This window comes from Hypanus sabinus, chromosome 6 (assembly GCF_030144855.1).
Source record: "Hypanus sabinus isolate sHypSab1 chromosome 6, sHypSab1.hap1, whole genome shotgun sequence".
Taxonomy (NCBI): domain Eukaryota; kingdom Metazoa; phylum Chordata; class Chondrichthyes; order Myliobatiformes; family Dasyatidae; genus Hypanus; species Hypanus sabinus.
In genome coordinates, this window is record NC_082711.1 from 112,571,236 (window position 1) to 112,592,594 (window position 21,359).

A 21,359-nucleotide genomic window follows, 5' to 3' on the forward strand; every position below is an offset into this window, starting at 1 on the left:
TCTGAAAAGCAGATGCTGGATCACTGTCTGTAAAAGCGGATCACTGCTGGATCACTATCTGTAAACGCAGATGCTGGATCACTGTCTATAAAAGCAGATCACTGGCTGGATCACTGTCTGTAAAGGCAGATGCTGGATCACTGTCTGTAAAAGCAGATCACTGCTGGATCACTGTCTGTAAACGAAGATGCTGGATCACTGTCTGTAAAAGCTGATCACTGTCTGTAAACGCAGTTGCTGGATCACTGTCTGTAAACGCAGATGCTGGATCACTGTCTGTAAAAGCTGATCACTGCTGGATCACTGACTGTAAATGCAGATGCTGGATTACTGTCTGTAAAAGCAGATGCTGGTTCACTGTCTGTAAATGCAGATGCTGGATCACTGTCTGAAAGAGCAAATCACTGCTGGATCACTGTCTGTAAAAGCCAATCACTGCTGGATCACTGTCTGTAAAAGCAGATGCAGGATCACTGTCTGTAAAAGCAGATCAGTGCTGGGTCACAGTCTGTAAGAGCAGATCACTGCTGGATCACTGTCTGTAAAAGCAGATCACTGTTAGATCACTGTCAGTAAAAGCAGATCACTGCTGGATCACTGTCCGTAAACGCAGATGTTGGATCACTGTCTGTAAGAGCAGATCACTGCTGGATCACTGTCTGTAAAAGCAGATCACTGTTGGATCGCTGTCTGTAAAAGCAGATGCAGGATCACTGTCTCTAAGAGCAGATCACTGCTGGATCACTGTATGTAAAAGCAGATGCTGGATCACTGTCTGTAAGAGCAGATCACTGCTGGATCACTGTCTGTAAAATCAGGTGCTGGATCACTGTCTGTAAAAGCAGATCACTGTTGGATCACTGTCTGTAAAAGCAGATGCTGGATCACTGTCTGTAAAAGCAGATCACTGCTGGTTCACTGTCTGTAAATGCAGATACGGGATCACTGTCTGTAAAAGCAGATCACTGCTGGTTCACTGTCTGTAAATGCAGATGCGGGATCACTGTCTGTAAAAGCAGATCACTGCTGGATCACTGTCTGTAAGAGCAGATGCTGGATCACTGTCCGTAAAAGCAGATCACTGCTGGATCACTGTCTGTAAAAGGAGATCACTGCTGGATCACTGTCTGTAAGAGCAGATCACTGCTGGATCACTGTCTGTAAATGCAGATCACTGTCTGTAAGAGCAGATCACTGCTGGATCACTGTCTGTAAAAGCAGATGCTGGATCACTGTCTCTAAGAGCAGATCACTGCTGGATCACTGTCTGTAAAAGCAGATGCTGGATCACTGTCTGTAAGAGCAGATCACTGCTGGATCACTGTCTGTAAAATCAGGTGCTGGATCACTGTCTGTAAAAGCAGATCACTGTTGGATCACTATCTGTAAAAGCAGATGCTGGATCACTGTCTGTAAAAGCAGATCACTGCTGGTTCACTGTCTGTAAATGCAGATGCGGGATCACTGTCTGTAAAAGCAGATCACTGCTGGATCACTGTCTGTAAGAGCAGATGCTGGATCACTGTCCGTAAAAGCAGATCACTGCTGGATCACTGTCTGTAAAAGGAGATCACTGCTGGATCACTGTCTGTAAGAGCAGATCACTGCTGGATCACTGTCTGTAAATGCAGATCACTGTCTGTAAGAGCAGATCACTGCTGGATCACTGTCTGTAAAAGCAGATGCTGGATCACTGTCTCTAAGAGCAGATCACTGCTGGATCACTGTCTGTAAAAGCAGATGCTGGATCACTGTCTGTAAGAGCAGATCACTGCTGGATCACTGTCTGTAAAATCAGGTGCTGGATCACTGTCTGTAAAAGCAGATCACTGTTGGATCACTATCTGTAAAAGCAGATGCAGGATCACTGTCTGTAAAAGCAGATCAGTGCTGGGTCACTGTCTGTAAGAGCAGATCACTGCTGGATCACTGTCTGTAAAAGCAGATCACTGTTAGATCACTGTCAGTAAAAGCAGATCACTGCTGGATCACTGTCCGTAAACGCAGATGTTGGATCACTGTCTGTAAGAGCAGATCACTGCTGGATCACTGTCTGTAAAAGCAGATCACTGTTGGATCGCTGTCTGTAAAAGCAGATGCAGGATCACTGTCTCTAAGAGCAGATCACTGCTGGATCACTGTATGTAAAAGCAGATGCTGGATCACTGTCTGTAAGAGCAGATCACTGCTGGATCACTGTCTGTAAAATCAGGTGCTGGATCACTGTCTGTAAAAGCAGATCACTGTTGGATCACTGTCTGTAAAAGCAGATGCTGGATCACTGTCTGTAAAAGCAGATCACTGCTGGTTCACTGTCTGTAAATGCAGATACGGGATCACTGTCTGTAAAAGCAGATCACTGCTGGTTCACTGTCTGTAAATGCAGATGCGGGATCACTGTCTGTAAAAGCAGATCACTGCTGGATCACTGTCTGTAAGAGCAGATGCTGGATCACTGTCCGTAAAAGCAGATCACTGCTGGATCACTGTCTGTAAAAGGAGATCACTGCTGGATCACTGTCTGTAAGAGCAGATCACTGCTGGATCACTGTCTGTAAATGCAGATCACTGTCTGTAAGAGCAGATCACTGCTGGATCACTGTCTGTAAAAGCAGATGCTGGATCACTGTCTCTAAGAGCAGATCACTGCTGGATCACTGTCTGTAAAAGCAGATGCTGGATCACTGTCTGTAAGAGCAGATCACTGCTGGATCACTGTCTGTAAAATCAGGTGCTGGATCACTGTCTGTAAAAGCAGATCACTGTTGGATCACTATCTGTAAAAGCAGATGCTGGATCACTGTCTGTAAAAGCAGATCACTGCTGGTTCACTGTCTGTAAATGCAGATGCGGGATCACTGTCTGTAAAAGCAGATCACTGCTGGATCACTGTCTGTAAGAGCAGATGCTGGATCACTGTCCGTAAAAGCAGATCACTGCTGGATCACTGTCTGTAAAAGGAGATCACTGCTGGATCACTGTCTGTAAGAGCAGATCACTGCTGGATCACTGTCTGTAAATGCAGATCACTGTCTGTAAGAGCAGATCACTGCTGGATCACTGTCTGTAAAAGCAGATGCTGGATCACTGTCTCTAAGAGCAGATCACTGCTGGATCACTGTCTGTAAAAGCAGATGCTGGATCACTGTCTGTAAGAGCAGATCACTGCTGGATCACTGTCTGTAAAATCAGGTGCTGGATCACTGTCTGTAAAAGCAGATCACTGTTGGATCACTATCTGTAAAAGCAGATGCTGGATCACTGTCTGTAAAAGCAGATCACTGCTGGTTCACTGTCTGTAAATGCAGATGCGGGATCACTGTCTGTAAAAGCAGATCACTGCTGGATCACTGTCTGTAAGAGCAGATGCTGGATCACTGTCCGTAAAAGCAGCTCACTGCTGGATCACTGTCTGTAAAAGGAGATCACTGCTGGATCACTGTCTATAAGAGCAGATCACTGCTGGATCACTGTCTGTAAAAGCAGATCACTGTCTGTAAAAGCAGATCACTGCTGGATCACTGTCCGTAAACGCAGATGCTGGATCACTGTCTGAAAGAGCAGATCACTGCTGGATCACTGTCTGTAAAAGCGGATCACTGCTGGATCACTGTCTGTAAACGCAGATGCTGGATCACTATCTGTAAAAGCAGATCACTGCTGGTTCACTGTCTGTAAACGCAGATGCTGGATCACTGTCTGTAAAAGCAGATCATGGCTGGATCACTGTCTGTAAAAGCTGATCACTGCTGGATCACCGTCTGTAAAAGCAGATGCTGGATCACTGTCTCTAAGATCAGATCACTGCTGGTTCACTGTCTGTAAACGCAGACGCTGGATCACTGTCTGTAAAAGCAGATCACGGCTGGATCACTGTCTGTAAAAGCAGATCACTGTTGGATCACTGTCTGTAAAAGCAGATGCTGGATCACTGTCTCTAAGAGCAGATCACTGCTGGATCACTGTCTGTAAAAGCAGATGCTGGATCACTGACTGTAAAAGCAGATCAGTGCTGGATCACGGTCTGTAAGGGCAGATCACTGCTGGATCACTGTCTGTAAAATCAGGTGCTGGATCACTGTCTGTAAAAGCAGATCACTGTTGGATCACTGTCTGTAAAAGCAGTTGCTGGATCACTGTCTGTAAAAGCAGATCACTGCTGGTTCACTGTCTGTAAATGCAGATGCTGGATCACTGTCTGTAAAAGCAGATCACTGCTGGGTCACTGTCTGTAAGAGCAGATGCTGGATCACAGTCCGTAAAAGCAGATCACTGCTGGATCACTGTCTGTAAGAGCAGATCGCTGCTGGATCACTGTCTGTAAAAGCAGATCACTGTCTGTAAAAGCAGATCACTGCTGGATCACTGTCCGTAAACGCAGATGCTGGATCACTGTCTGAAAGAGCAGATCCCTGCCGGATCACTGTCTGTAAAAGCAGATCACTGCTGGATCACTGTCTATGAAAGCAGATCACTGCTGGATCACTGTCTGTAAAAGCAGATGCTGGATCACTGTCTGTAAGAGCAGATCACTGCTGGATCACTGTCTGTAAAAGCAGATGCTGGATCACTGTCTGTAAAAGCAGATCCCTGTTGGATCACTGTCTGTAAACGCAGATGCTGGATCACTGTCTGTAAAAGAAGATGCTTGATCACTGTCTGTAAAAGCAGATCACTGCTGGATCATTGACTGTAAACGCAGATGCTAGATCACTCTCTGTAAACTCAGATGCTGGATCACTGTCTATAAAAGCAGATCACTGCTGGATCACTGTCTGTAAACGCAGATGCTGGATCACTATCTGTAAAAGCAGATCACTGCTGGTTCACTGTCTGTAAACGCAGATGCTGGATCACTGTCTGTAAAAGCAGATCATGGCTGGATCACTGTCTGTAAAAGCTGATCACTGCTGGATCACCGTCTGTAAAAGCAGATGCTGGATCACTGTCTCTAAGAGCAGATCACTGCTGGTTCACTGTCTGTAAACGCAGACGCTGGATCACTGTCTGTAAAAGCAGATCACGGCTGGATCACTGTCTGTAAAAGCAGATCACTGTTGGATCACTGTCTGTAAAAGCAGATGCTGGATCACAGTCTCTAAGAGCAGATCACTGCTGGATCACTGTCTGTAAAGGCAGATGCTGGATCACTGACTGTAAAAGCAGATCAGTGCTGGATCACGGTCTGTAAGGGCAGATCACTGCTGGATCACTGTCTGTAAAATCAGGTGCTGGATCACTGTCTGTAAAAGCAGATCACTGTTGCATCACTGTCTGTAAAAGCAGATGCTGGATCACTGTCTGTAAAAGCAGATCACTGCTGGTTCACTGTCTGTAAATGCAGATGCTGGATCACTGTCTGTAAAAGCAGATCACTGCTGGGTCACTGTCTGTAAGAGCAGATGCTGGATCACAGTCCGTAAAAGCAGATCACTGCTGGATCACTGTCTGTAAGAGCAGATCGCTGCTGGATCACTGTCTGTAAAAGCAGATCACTGTCTGTAAAAGCAGATCACTGCTGGATCACTGTACGTAAACGCAGATGCTGGATCACTGTCTGAAAGAGCAGATCACTGCCGGATCACTGTCTGTAAAAGCAGAGCACTGCTGGATCACTGTCTATGAAAGCAGATCACTGCTGGATCACTGTCTGTAAAAGCAGATGCTGGATCACTGTCTGTAAAAGCAGATCACTGTTGGATCACTGTCTGTAAACGCAGATGCTGGATCACTGTCTGTAAAAGAAGATGCTTGATCACTGTCTGTAAAAGCGGATCACTGCTGGATCACTGTCTATAAACGCAGATGCTGGCTCACTGTCTGTAAAAGCACATCACTGCTGGTTCACTGTCTGTAAACGCAGATGCTGGATCACTGTCTGTAAAAGCAGATCATGGCTGGATCACTGTCTGTAAAAGCTGATCACTGCTGGATCACCGTCTGTAAAAGCAGATGCTGGATCACTGTCTCTAAGATCAGATCACTGCTGGTTCACTGTCTGTAAACGCAGACGCTGGATCACTGTCTGTAAAAGCAGATCACGGCTGGATCACTGTCTGTAAAAGCAGATCACTGTTGGATCACTGTCTGTAAAAGCAGATGCTGGATCACTGTCTCTAAGAGCAGATCACTGCTGGATCACTGTCTGTAAAAGCAGATGCTGGATCACTGACTGTAAAAGCAGATCAGTGCTGGATCACGGTCTGTAAGGGCAGATCACTGCTGGATCACTGTCTGTAAAATCAGGTGCTGGATCACTGTCTGTTAAAGCAGATCACTGTTGGATCACTGTCTGTAAAAGCAGTTGCTGGATCACTGTCTGTAAAAGCAGATCACTGCTGGTTCACTGTCTGTAAATGCAGATGCTGGATCACTGTCTGTAAAAGCAGATCACTGCTGGGTCACTGTCTGTAAGAGCAGATGCTGGATCACAGTCCGTAAAAGCAGATCACTGCTGGATCACTGTCTGTAAGAGCAGATCGCTGCTGGATCACTGTCTGTAAAAGCAGATCACTGTCTGTAAAAGCAGATCACTGCTGGATCACTGTCCGTAAACGCAGATGCTGGATCACTGTCTGAAAGAGCAGATCACTGCCGGATCACTGTCTGTAAAAGCAGATCACTGCTGGATCACTGTCTATGAAAGCAGATCACTGCTGGATCACTGTCTGTAAAAGCAGATGCTGGATCACTGTCTGTAAGAGCAGATCACTGCTGGATCACTGTCTGTAAAAGCAGATGCTGGATCACTGTCTGTAAAAGCAGATCCCTGTTGGATCACTGTCTGTAAACGCAGATGCTGGATCACTGTCTGTAAAAGAAGATGCTTGATCACTGTCTGTAAAAGCGGATCACTGCTGGATCACTGTCTATAAAAGCAGATGCTTGATCACTGTCTGTAAAAGCAGATCACTGCTGGATCATTGACTGTAAACGCAGATGCTAGATCACTCTCTGTAAACTCAGATGCTGGATCACTGTCTATAAAAGCAGATCACTGCTGGATCACTGTCTGTAAACGCAGATGCTGGATCACTATCTGTAAAAGCAGATCACTGCTGGTTCACTGTCTGTAAACGCAGATGCTGGATCACTGTCTGTAAAAGCAGATCATGGCTGGATCACTGTCTGTAAAAGCTGATCACTGCTGGATCACCGTCTGTAAAAGCAGATGCTGGATCACTGTCTCTAAGAGCAGATCACTGCTGGTTCACTGTCTGTAAACGCAGACGCTGGATCACTGTCTGTAAAAGCAGATCACGGCTGGATCACTGTCTGTAAAAGCAGATCACTGTTGGATCACTGTCTGTAAAAGCAGATGCTGGATCACTGTCTCTAAGAGCAGATCACTGCTGGATCACTGTCTGTAAAGGCAGATGCTGGATCACCTACTGTAAAAGCAGATCAGTGCTGGATCACGGTCTGTAAGGGCAGATCACTGCTGGATCACTGTCTGTAAAATCAGGTGCTGGATCACTGTCTGTAAAAGCAGATCACTGTTGCATCACTGTCTGTAAAAGCAGATGCTGGATCACTGTCTGTAAAAGCAGATCACTGCTGGTTCACTGTCTGTAAATGCAGATGCTGGATCACTGTCTGTAAAAGCAGATCACTGCTGGGTCACTGTCTGTAAGAGCAGATGCTGGATCACAGTCCGTAAAAGCAGATCACTGCTGGATCACTGTCTGTAAGAGCAGATCGCTGCTGGATCACTGTCTGTAAAAGCAGATCACTGTCTGTAAAAGCAGATCACTGCTGGATCACTGTCCGTAAACGCAGATGCTGGATCACTGTCTGAAAGAGCAGATCACTGCCGGATCACTGTCTGTAAAAGCAGAGCACTGCTGGATCACTGTCTATGAAAGCAGATCACTGCTGGATCACTGTCTGTAAAAGCAGATGCTGGATCACTGTCTGTAAGAGCAGATCACTGCTGGATCACTGTCTGTAAAAGCAGATGCTGGATCACTGTCTGTAAAAGCAGATCACTGTTGGATCACTGTCTGTAAACGCAGATGCTGGATCACTGTCTGTAAAAGCAGATCACTGCTGGTTCACTGTCTGTAAATGCAGATGCTGGATCACTGTCTGTAAAAGCAGATCACTGCTGGGTCACTGTCTGTAAGAGCAGATGCTGGATCACAGTCCGTAAAAGCAGATCACTGCTGGATCACTGTCTGTAAGAGCAGATCGCTGCTGGATCACTGTCTGTAAAAGCAGATCACTGTCTGTAAAAGCAGATCACTGCTGGATCACTGTCCGTAAACGCAGATGCTGGATCACTGTCTGAAAGAGCAGATCACTGTCTGTAAAAGCAGATCACTGCTGGATCACTGTCTATGAAAGCAGATCACTGCTGGATCACTGTCTGTAAAAGCAGATGCTGGATCACTGTCTGTAAGAGCAGATCACTGCTGGATCACTGTCTGTAAAAGCAGATGCTGGATCACTGTCTGTAAAAGCAGATCACTGTTGGATCACTGTCTGTAAACGCAGATGCTGGATCACTGTCTGTAAAATAAGATGCTTGATCACTGTCTGTAAAAGCGGATCACTGCTGGATCACTGTCTATAAAAGCAGATGCTGGATCACTGTCTGTAAGAGCAGATCACTGCTGGATCACTGTCTGTAAAAGCAGATGCTGGATCACTGTCTGTAAAAGCAGATCACTGTTGGATCACTGTCTGTAAACGCAGATGCTGGATCACTGTCTGTAAAATAAGATGCTTGATCACTGTCTGTAAAAGCAGATCACTGCTGGATCACTGTCTATGAAAGCAGATCACTGCTGGATCACTGTCTGTAAAAGCAGATGCTGGATCACTGTCTGTAAAAGCAGATCCCTGTTGGATCACTGTCTGTAAACGCAGATGCTGGATCACTGTCTGTAAAAGAAGATGCTTGATCACTGTCTGTAAAAGCGGATCACTGCTGGATCACTGTCTATAAAAGCAGATGCTTGATCACTGTCTGTAAAAGCAGATCACTGCTGGATCATTGACTGTAAACGCAGATGCTAGATCACTCTCTGTATACTCAGATGCTGGATCACTGTCTATAAAAGCAGATCACTGCTGGATCACTGTCTGTAAACGCAGATGCTGGATCACTATCTGTAAAAGCAGATCACTGCTGGTTCACTGTCTGTAAACGCAGATGCTGGATCACTGTCTGTAAAAGCAGATCATGGCTGGATCACTGTCTGTAAAAGCTGATCACTGCTGGATCACCGTCTGTAAAAGCAGATGCTGGATCACTGTCTCTAAGAGCAGATCACTGCTGGTTCACTGTCTGTAAACGCAGACGCTGGATCACTGTCTGTAAAAGCAGATCACGGCTGGATCACTGTCTGTAAAAGCAGATCACTGTTGGATCACTGTCTGTAAAAGCAGATGCTGGATCACTGTCTCTAAGAGCAGATCACTGCTGGATCACTGTCTGTAAAGGCAGATGCTGGATCACCTACTGTAAAAGCAGATCAGTGCTGGATCACGGTCTGTAAGGGCAGATCACTGCTGGATCACTGTCTGTAAAATCAGGTGCTGGATCACTGTCTGTAAAAGCAGATCACTGTTGCATCACTGTCTGTAAAAGCAGATGCTGGATCACTGTCTGTAAAAGCAGATCACTGCTGGTTCACTGTCTGTAAATGCAGATGCTGGATCACTGTCTGTAAAAGCAGATCACTGCTGGGTCACTGTCTGTAAGAGCAGATGCTGGATCACAGTCCGTAAAAGCAGATCACTGCTGGATCACTGTCTGTAAGAGCAGATCGCTGCTGGATCACTGTCTGTAAAAGCAGATCACTGTCTGTAAAAGCAGATCACTGCTGGATCACTGTCCGTAAACGCAGATGCTGGATCACTGTCTGAAAGAGCAGATCACTGCCGGATCACTGTCTGTAAAAGCAGATCACTGCTGGATCACTGTCTATGAAAGCAGATCACTGCTGGATCACTGTCTGTAAAAGCAGATGCTGGATCACTGTCTGTAAGAGCAGATCACTGCTGGATCACTGTCTGTAAAAGCAGATGCTGGATCACTGTCTGTAAAAGCAGATCCCTGTTGGATCACTGTCTGTAAACGCAGATGCTGGATCACTGTCTGTAAAAGAAGATGCTTGATCACTGTCTGTAAAAGCGGATCACTGCTGGATCACTGTCTATAAAAGCAGATGCTTGATCACTGTCTGTAAAAGCAGATCACTGCTGGATCATTGACTGTAAACGCAGATGCTAGATCACTCTCTGTAAACTCAGATGCTGGATCACTGTCTATAAAAGCAGATCACTGCTGGATCACTGTCTGTAAACGCAGATGCTGGATCACTATCTGTAAAAGCAGATCACTGCTGGTTCACTGTCTGTAAACGCAGATGCTGGATCACTGTCTGTAAAAGCAGATCATGGCTGGATCACTGTCTGTAAAAGCTGATCACTGCTGGATCACCGTCTGTAAAAGCAGATGCTGGATCACTGTCTCTAAGAGCAGATCACTGCTGGTTCACTGTCTGTAAACGCAGACGCTGGATCACTGTCTGTAAAAGCAGATCACGGCTGGATCACTGTCTGTAAAAGCAGATCACTGTTGGATCACTGTCTGTAAAAGCAGATGCTGGATCACTGTCTCTAAGAGCAGATCACTGCTGGATCACTGTCTGTAAAGGCAGATGCTGGATCACCTACTGTAAAAGCAGATCAGTGCTGGATCACGGTCTGTAAGGGCAGATCACTGCTGGATCACTGTCTGTAAAATCAGGTGCTGGATCACTGTCTGTAAAAGCAGATCACTGTTGCATCACTGTCTGTAAAAGCAGATGCTGGATCACTGTCTGTAAAAGCAGATCACTGCTGGTTCACTGTCTGTAAATGCAGATGCTGGATCACTGTCTGTAAAAGCAGATCACTGCTGGGTCACTGTCTGTAAGAGCAGATGCTGGATCACAGTCCGTAAAAGCAGATCACTGCTGGATCACTGTCTGTAAGAGCAGATCGCTGCTGGATCACTGTCTGTAAAAGCAGATCACTGTCTGTAAAAGCAGATCACTGCTGGATCACTGTCCGTAAACGCAGATGCTGGATCACTGTCTGAAAGAGCAGATCACTGCCGGATCACTGTCTGTAAAAGCAGAGCACTGCTGGATCACTGTCTATGAAAGCAGATCACTGCTGGATCACTGTCTGTAAAAGCAGATGCTGGATCACTGTCTGTAAGAGCAGATCACTGCTGGATCACTGTCTGTAAAAGCAGATGCTGGATCACTGTCTGTAAAAGCAGATCACTGTTGGATCACTGTCTGTAAACGCAGATGCTGGATCACTGTCTGTAAAAGCAGATCACTGCTGGTTCACTGTCTGTAAATGCAGATGCTGGATCACTGTCTGTAAAAGCAGATCACTGCTGGGTCACTGTCTGTAAGAGCAGATGCTGGATCACAGTCCGTAAAAGCAGATCACTGCTGGATCACTGTCTGTAAGAGCAGATCGCTGCTGGATCACTGTCTGTAAAAGCAGATCACTGTCTGTAAAAGCAGATCACTGCTGGATCACTGTCCGTAAACGCAGATGCTGGATCACTGTCTGAAAGAGCAGATCACTGTCTGTAAAAGCAGATCACTGCTGGATCACTGTCTATGAAAGCAGATCACTGCTGGATCACTGTCTGTAAAAGCAGATGCTGGATCACTGTCTGTAAGAGCAGATCACTGCTGGATCACTGTCTGTAAAAGCAGATGCTGGATCACTGTCTGTAAAAGCAGATCACTGTTGGATCACTGTCTGTAAACGCAGATGCTGGATCACTGTCTGTAAAATAAGATGCTTGATCACTGTCTGTAAAAGCGGATCACTGCTGGATCACTGTCTATAAAAGCAGATGCTGGATCACTGTCTGTAAGAGCAGATCACTGCTGGATCACTGTCTGTAAAAGCAGATGCTGGATCACTGTCTGTAAAAGCAGATCACTGTTGGATCACTGTCTGTAAACGCAGATGCTGGATCACTGTCTGTAAAATAAGATGCTTGATCACTGTCTGTAAAAGCAGATCACTGCTGGATCACTGTCTATGAAAGCAGATCACTGCTGGATCACTGTCTGTAAAAGCAGATGCTGGATCACTGTCTGTAAAAGCAGATCCCTGTTGGATCACTGTCTGTAAACGCAGATGCTGGATCACTGTCTGTAAAAGAAGATGCTTGATCACTGTCTGTAAAAGCGGATCACTGCTGGATCACTGTCTATAAAAGCAGATGCTTGATCACTGTCTGTAAAAGCAGATCACTGCTGGATCATTGACTGTAAACGCAGATGCTAGATCACTCTCTGTATACTCAGATGCTGGATCACTGTCTATAAAAGCAGATCACTGCTGGATCACTGTCTGTAAACGCAGATGCTGGATCACTATCTGTAAAAGCAGATCACTGCTGGTTCACTGTCTGTAAACGCAGATGCTGGATCACTGTCTGTAAAAGCAGATCATGGCTGGATCACTGTCTGTAAAAGCTGATCACTGCTGGATCACCGTCTGTAAAAGCAGATGCTGGATCACTGTCTCTAAGAGCAGATCACTGCTGGTTCACTGTCTGTAAACGCAGACGCTGGATCACTGTCTGTAAAAGCAGATCACGGCTGGATCACTGTCTGTAAAAGCAGATCACTGTTGGATCACTGTCTGTAAAAGCAGATGCTGGATCACTGTCTCTAAGAGCAGATCACTGCTGGATCACTGTCTGTAAAGGCAGATGCTGGATCACCTACTGTAAAAGCAGATCAGTGCTGGATCACGGTCTGTAAGGGCAGATCACTGCTGGATCACTGTCTGTAAAATCAGGTGCTGGATCACTGTCTGTAAAAGCAGATCACTGTTGCATCACTGTCTGTAAAAGCAGATGCTGGATCACTGTCTGTAAAAGCAGATCACTGCTGGTTCACTGTCTGTAAATGCAGATGCTGGATCACTGTCTGTAAAAGCAGATCACTGCTGGGTCACTGTCTGTAAGAGCAGATGCTGGATCACAGTCCGTAAAAGCAGATCACTGCTGGATCACTGTCTGTAAGAGCAGATCGCTGCTGGATCACTGTCTGTAAAAGCAGATCACTGTCTGTAAAAGCAGATCACTGCTGGATCACTGTCCGTAAACGCAGATGCTGGATCACTGTCTGAAAGAGCAGATCACTGCCGGATCACTGTCTGTAAAAGCAGAGCACTGCTGGATCACTGTCTATGAAAGCAGATCACTGCTGGATCACTGTCTGTAAAAGCAGATGCTGGATCACTGTCTGTAAGAGCAGATCACTGCTGGATCACTGTCTGTAAAAGCAGATGCTGGATCACTGTCTGTAAAAGCAGATCACTGTTGGATCACTGTCTGTAAACGCAGATGCTGGATCACTGTCTGTAAAAGCAGATCACTGCTGGTTCACTGTCTGTAAATGCAGATGCTGGATCACTGTCTGTAAAAGCAGATCACTGCTGGGTCACTGTCTGTAAGAGCAGATGCTGGATCACAGTCCGTAAAAGCAGATCACTGCTGGATCACTGTCTGTAAGAGCAGATCGCTGCTGGATCACTGTCTGTAAAAGCAGATCACTGTCTGTAAAAGCAGATCACTGCTGGATCACTGTCCATAAACGCAGATGCTGGATCACTGTCTGAAAGAGCAGATCACTGTCTGTAAAAGCAGATCACTGCTGGATCACTGTCTATGAAAGCAGATCACTGCTGGATCACTGTCTGTAAAAGCAGATGCTGGATCACTGTCTGTAAGAGCAGATCACTGCTGGATCACTGTCTGTAAAAGCAGATGCTGGATCACTGTCTGTAAAAGCAGATCACTGTTGGATCACTGTCTGTAAACGCAGATGCTGGATCACTGTCTGTAAAATAAGATGCTTGATCACTGTCTGTAAAAGCGGATCACTGCTGGATCACTGTCTATAAAAGCAGATGCTTGATCACTGTCTGTAAAAGCAGATCACTGCTGGATCATTGACTGTAAACGCAGATGCTAGATCACTCTCTGTAAACTCAGATGCTGGATCACTGTCTATAAAAGCAGATCACTGCTGGATCACTGTCTGTAAAGGCAGATGCTGGATCACTGTCTGTAAAAGCAGATCACTGCTGGATCACTGTCTACAAATGCAGATGCTGGATCACTGTCTGTAAACGCAGTTGCTGGATCACTGTCTGTAAAAGCGGATCACTGCTGGATCACTGTTTGTAAACGCAGATGCTGGATCACTGTCTGTAAAAGCAGATGCTGGATCACTGTCTGTAAAAGCAGATGCTGGATCACTGTCTGTAAATGCAGATGCTGGATCACTGTCTGTAAACGCAGATGCTGGATCACTCTCTGTAAAAGCAGATCACTGCTGGATCACTGTCAGTAAAAGCAGATGCAGGATCACTGTCTGTAAAAGCAGATCAGTGCTGGGTCACTGTCTGTAAGAGCAGATCACTGCTGGATCACTGTCTGTAAAAGCAGATCACTGTTAGATCACTGTCAGTAAAAGCAGATCACTGCTGGATCACTGTCCGTAAACGCAGATGCTGGATCACTGTCTGTAAGAGCAGATCACTGCTGGATCACTGTCTGTAAAAGCAGATCACTGTTGGATCACTGTCTGTAAACGCAGATGCTGGATCACTGTCTCTAAGAGCAGATCACTGCTGGATCACTGTCTGTAAAAGCAGATGCTGGATCACTGTCTGTAAGAGCAGATCACTGCTGGATCACTGTCTGTAAAAGCAGATCACTGCTGGATCACTGTCTGTAAAAGCAGATGCTGGATCACTGACTGTAAAAGCAGATCAGTTCTGGATCACTGTCTGTAAGAGCAGATCACTGCTGGATTACTGTCTGTAAAATCAGGTGCTGGATCACTGTCTGTAAAAGCAGATCACTGTTGGATCACAGTCTGTAAAAGCAGATGCTGGATCACTGTCTGTAAAAGCAGATCACTGCTGGTTCACTGTCTGTAAATGCAGATGCTGGATCACTGTCTGTAAAAGCAGATCACTGCTGGATCACTGTCTGTAGAGCAGATGCTGGATCACTATCCGTAAAAGCAGGTCACTGCTGGATCACTGTCTGTAAAAGGAGATCACTGCTGGATCACTGTCTGTAAGAGCAGATCAATGTCTGTAAAAGCAGATCACTGCTGGATCACTGTCCGTAAACGCAGATGCTGGATCACTGTCTGAAAGAGCAGATCACTGCCAGATCACTGTCTGTAAAAGTGGATCACTGCTGGATCACTGTCTGTAAATGCAGAAAACTGCTGGATCACTGTCTGTAAAAGCAGATGCTGGATCACTGTCTGTGAAAGCAGATTACTGCTGGATCACTGTCTGTAAACGCAGATGCTGGATCACTATCTGTAAAAGCAGATCACTGCTGGTTCACTATCTGTAAACGCAGATGCTGGATCACTGTCTGTAAAAGCAGATCACGGCTGGATCACTGTCTGTAAAAGCTGATCACCGCTGGATCACCGTCTGTAAAAGCAGATGCTGGATCACTGTCTGCAGGAACAGATGCTGGATCACTGTCTGAAAGAGCAGATCACTGCTGGATCACTGTCTGTAAAAGCAGATCACTGCTGGATCACGGTCTGTAAAAGCAGATGCTGGATTACTGTCTGTAAAAGCAGATCACTGTTGGATCACTGTCTGTAAACGCAGATGCTGGATCACTGTCTGTAAAAGCAGATTCTGGATCACTGTCTGTAAAAGCAGATCACTGCTGGATCACTGTCTGTAAACGCAGATGCTGGATCACGGTCTGTAAACGCAGATGCTGGATCACTGTCTGTAAAAGCAGATCACTGCTGGATCACTGTTTGTAAAAGCAAATCACTGCTAGATCACTGTCTGTAAAAGCAGATGCAGGATCACTGTCTGTAAAAGCAGATCAGTGCTGGATCACTGTCTGTAAGAGCAGATCACTGCTGGATCAATGTCTGTAAAAGCAGATCACTGTTAGATCACTGTCAGTAAAAGCAGATCACTGCTGGATCACTGTCCGTAAACGCAGATGCTGGATCACTGTCTGTACGAGCAGATCACTGCTGGATCACTGTCTGTAAAAGCAGATGCTGGATCACTGACTGTAAAAGCAGATCAGTGCTGGATCACTGTCTGTAAGAGCAGATCACTGCTGGATCACTGTCTGTAAAATCAGGTGCTGGATCACTGTCTGTAAAAGCAGATCACTGTTGGTTCACTGTCTGTAAAAGCAGATGCTGGATCACTGTCTGTAAAAGCAGATCACTGCTGGTTCACTGTCTGTAAATGCAGATGCTGGATCACTGTCTGTAAAAGCAGATCACTGCTGGATCACTGTCTGTAAGAGCAGATGCTGGATCACTGTCCGTAAAAGCAGATCACGGCTGGATCACTGTCTGTAAAAAGAGATCACTGCTGGATCACTGTCTGTAAGAGCAGATCACTGCTGGATCACTGTCTGTAAAAGCAGATCACTGTCTGTAAAAGCAGATCACTGCTGGATTACTGTCCGTAAACGCAGATGCTGGATCACTGTCTGAAAGAGCAGATCACTGCTGGATCACTGTCTGTAAAAGCAGATGCTGGATCACTGTCTGTAAAAGCAGATCACTGTTGGATCACTGTCTGTAAACGCAGATGCTGGATCACTGTCTGTAAAAGAAGATGCTTGATCACTGTCTGTAAAAGCGGATCACTGCTGGATCACTGTCTATAAAAGCAGATGCTTGATCACTGTCTGTAAAAGCAGATCACTGCTGGATCATTGACTGTAAACGCAGATGCTAGATCACTCTCTGTAAACTCAGATGCTGGATCACTGTCTATAAAAGCAGATCACTGCTGGATCACTGTCTGTAAAGGCAGATGCTGGATCACTGTCTGTAAAAGCAGATCACTGCTGGATCACTGTCTACAAATGCAGATGCTGGATCACTGTCTGTAAACGCAGTTGCTGGATCACTGTCTGTAAAAGCGGATCACTGCTGGATCACTGTCTGTAAACGCAGATGCTGGATCACTGTCTGTAAAAGCAGATGCTGGATCACTGTCTGTAAAAGCAGATGCTGGATCACTGTCTGTAAATGCAGATGCTGGATCACTGTCTGTAAACGCAGATGCTGGATCACTCTCTGTAAAAGCAGATCACTGCTGGATCACTGTCAGTAAAAGCAGATGCAGGATCACTGTCTGTAAAAGCAGATCAGTGCTGGGTCACTGTCTGTAAGAGCAGATCACTGCTGGATCACTGTCTGTAAAAGCAGATCACTGTTAGATCACTGTCAGTAAAAGCAGATCACTGCTGGATCACTGTCCGTAAACGCAGATGCTGGATCACTGTCTGTAAGAGCAGATCACTGCTGGATCACTGTCTGTAAAAGCAGATCACTGTTGGATCACTGTCTCTAAGAGCAGATCACTGCTGGATCACTGTCTCTAAGAGCAGATCACTGCTGGATCACTGTCTGTAAAAGCAGATGCTGGATCACTGTCTGTAAGAGCAGATCACTGCTGGATCACTGTCTGTAAAAGCAGATGCTGGATCACTGACTGTAAAAGCAGATCAGTTCTGGATCACTGTCTGTAAGAGCAGAACACTGCTGGATTACTGTCTGTAAAATCAGGTGCTGGATCACTGTCTGTAAAAGCAGATCACTGTTGGATCACAGTCTGTAAAAGCAGATGCTGGATCACTGTCTGTAAAAGCAGATCACTGCTGGATCACTGTCTGTAGAGCAGATGCTGGATCACTATCCGTAAAAGCAGATCACTGCTGGATCACTGTCTGCAAAAGGAGATCACTGCTGGATCACTGTCTGTAAGAGCAGATCAATGTCTGTAAAAGCAGATCACTGTTAGATCACTGTCAGTAAAAGCAGATCACTGCTGGATCACTGTCCGTAAACGCAGATGCTGGATCACTGTCTGTACGAGCAGATCACTGCTGGATCACTGTCTGTAAAAGCAGATGCTGGATCACTGACTGTAAAAGCAGATCAGTGCTGTATCACTGTCTGTAAGAGCAGATCACTGCTGGATCACTGTCTGTAAAATCAGGTGCTGGATCACTGTCTGTAAAAGCAGATCACTGTTGGATCACTGTCTGTAAAAGCAGATGCTGGATCACTGTCTGTAAAAGCAGATCACTGCTGGTTCACTGTCTGTAAATGCAGATGCTGGATCACTGTCTGTAAAAGCAGATCACTGCTGGATCACTGTCTGTAAGAGCAGATGTTGGATCACTGTCCGTAAAAGCAGATCACTGCTGGATCACTGTCTGTAAAAGGAGATCACTGCTGGATCACTGTCTGTAAGAGCAGATCACTGCTGGATCACTGTCTGTAAAAGCAGATCACTGTCTGTAAAAGCAGATCACTGCTGGATTACTGTCCGTAAACGCAGATGCTGGATCACTGTCTGAAAGAGCAGATCACTGCTGGATCACTGTCTGAAAGAGCAGATCACTGCTGGATCACTGTCTGTAAAAGCAGATGCTGGATCACTGTCTGTAAAAGCAGATCACTGTTGGATCACTGTCTGTAAACGCAGATGCTGGATCACTGTCTGTAAAAGAAAATGCTTGATCACTGTCTGTAAAAGCGGATCACTGCTGGATCACTGTCTATAAAAGCAGATGCTTGATCACTGTCTGTAAAAGCAGATCACTGCTGGATCATTGACTGTAAACGCAGATGCTAGATCACTCTCTGTAAACTCAGATGCTGGATCACTGTCTATAAAAGCAGATCACTGCTGGATCACTGTCTGTAAAGGCAGATGCTGGATCACTGTCTGTAAAAGCAGATCACTGCTGGATCACTGTCTACAAATGCAGATGCTGGATCACTGTCTGTAAACGCAGTTGCTGGATCACTGTCTGTAAAAGCGGATCACTGCTGGATCACTGTCTGTAAACGCAGATGCTGGATCACTGTCTGTAAAAGCAGATGCTGGATCACTGTCTGTAAAAGCAGATGCTGGATCACTGTCTGTAAATGCAGATGCTGGATCACTGTCTGTAAACGCAGATGCTGGATCACTCTCTGTAAAAGCAGATCACTGCTGGATCACTGTCAGTAAAAGCAGATGCAGGATCACTGTCTGTAAAAGCAGATCAGTGCTGGGTCACTGTCTGTAAGAGCAGATCACTGCTGGATCACTGTCTGTAAAAGCAGATCACTGTTAGATCACTGTCAGTAAAAGCAGATCACTGCTGGATCACTGTCCGTAAACGCAGATGCTGGATCACTGTCTGTAACAGCAGATCACTGCTGGATCACTGTCTGTAAAAGCAGATCACTGTTGGATCACTGTCTGTAAACGCAGATGCTGGATCACTGTCTCTAAGAGCAGATCACTGCTGGATCACTGTCTGTAAAAGCAGATGCTGGATCACTGTCTGTAAGAGCAGATCACTGCTGGATCACTGTCTGTAAAAGCAGATCACTGCTGGATCACTGTCTGTAAAAGCAGATGCTGGATCACTGACTGTAAAAGCAGATCAGTTCTGGATCACTGTCTGTAAGAGCAGATCACTGCTGGATTACTGTCTGTAAAATCAGGTGCTGGATCACTGTCTGTAAAAGCAGATCACTGTTGGATCACAGTCTGTAAAAGCAGATGCTGGATCACTGTCTGTAAAAGCAGATAACTGCTGGTTCACTGTCTGTAAATGCAGATGCTGGATCACTGTCTGTAAAAGCAGATCACTGCTGGATCACTGTCTGTAGAGCAGATGCTGGATCACTATCCGTAAAAGCAGATCACTGCTGGATCACTGTCTGTAAAAGGAGATCACTGCTGGATCACTGTCTGTAAGAGCAGATCAATGTCTGTAAAAGCAGATCACTGCTGGATCACTGTCTGTAAAATCAGTGCTGGATCACTGTCTGTAAAAGCAGATCACTGTTGGATCACTGTCTGTAAAAGCAGATGCTGGATCACTGTCTGTAAAAGCAGATCACTGCTGGTTCACTGTCTGTAAATGCAGATGCTGGATCACTATCCGTAAAAGCAGATCACTGCTGGATCACTGTCTGTAAAAGGAGATCACTGCTAGATCACTGTCTGTAAGAGCAGATCAATGTCTGTAAAAGCAGATCACTGTTAGATCACTGTCAGTAAAAGCAGATCACTGCTGGATCACTGTCCGTAAACGCAGATGCTGGATCACTGACTGTAAAAGCAGATCAGTGCTGGATCACTGTCTGTAAGAGCAGATCACTGCTGGATCACTGTCTGTAAAATCAGTGCTGGATCACTGTCTGTAAAAGCAGATCACTGTTGGATCACTGTCTGTAAAAGCAGATGCTGGATCACTGTCTGTAAAAGCAGATCACTGCTGGTTCACTGTCTGTAAATGCAGATGCTGGATCACTGTCTGTAAAAGCAGATCACTGCTGGATCACTGTCTGTAAGAGCAGATGCTGGATCACTGTCCGTAAAAGCAGATCACTGCTGGATCACTGTCTGTAAAAGGAGATCACTGCTGGATCACTGTCTGTAAGAGCAGATCACTGCTGGATCACTGTCTGTAAAAGCAGATCACTGCTGGATCACTGTCTGTAAAAGCAGATGCTGGATCACTGACTGTAAAAGCAGATCAGTTCTGGATCACTGTCTGTAAGAGCAGATCACTGCTGGATTACTGTCTGTAAAATCAGGTGCTGGATCACTGTCTGTAAAAGCAGATCACTGTTGGATCACAGTCTGTAAAAGCAGATGCTGGATCACTGTCTGTAAAAGCAGATCACTGCTGGTTCACTGTCTGTAAATGCAGATGCTGGATCACTATCCGTAAAAGCAGATCACTGCTGGATCACTGTCTGTAAAAGGAGATCACTGCTAGATCACTGTCTGTAAGAGCAGATCAATGTCTGTAAAAGCAGATCACTGTTAGATCACTGTCAGTAAAAGCAGATCACTGCTGGATCACTGTCCGTAAACGCAGATGCTGGATCACTGTCTGTACGAGCAGATCACTGCTGGATCACTGTCTGTAAAAGCAGATGCTGGATCACTGACTGTAAAAGCAGATCAGTGCTGGATCACTGTCTGTAAGAGCAGATCACTGCTGGATCACTGTCTGTAAAATCAGTGCTGGATCACTGTCTGTAAAAGCAGATCACTGTTGGATCACTGTCTGTAAAAGCAGATGCTGGATCACTGTCTGTAAAAGCAGATCACTGCTGGTTCACTGTCTGTAAATGCAGATGCTGGATCACTGTCTGTAAAAGCAGATCACTGCTGGATCACTGTCTGTAAGAGCAGATGCTGGATCACTGTCCGTAAAAGCAGATCACTGCTGGATCACTGTCTGTAAAAGGAGATCACTGCTGGATCACTGT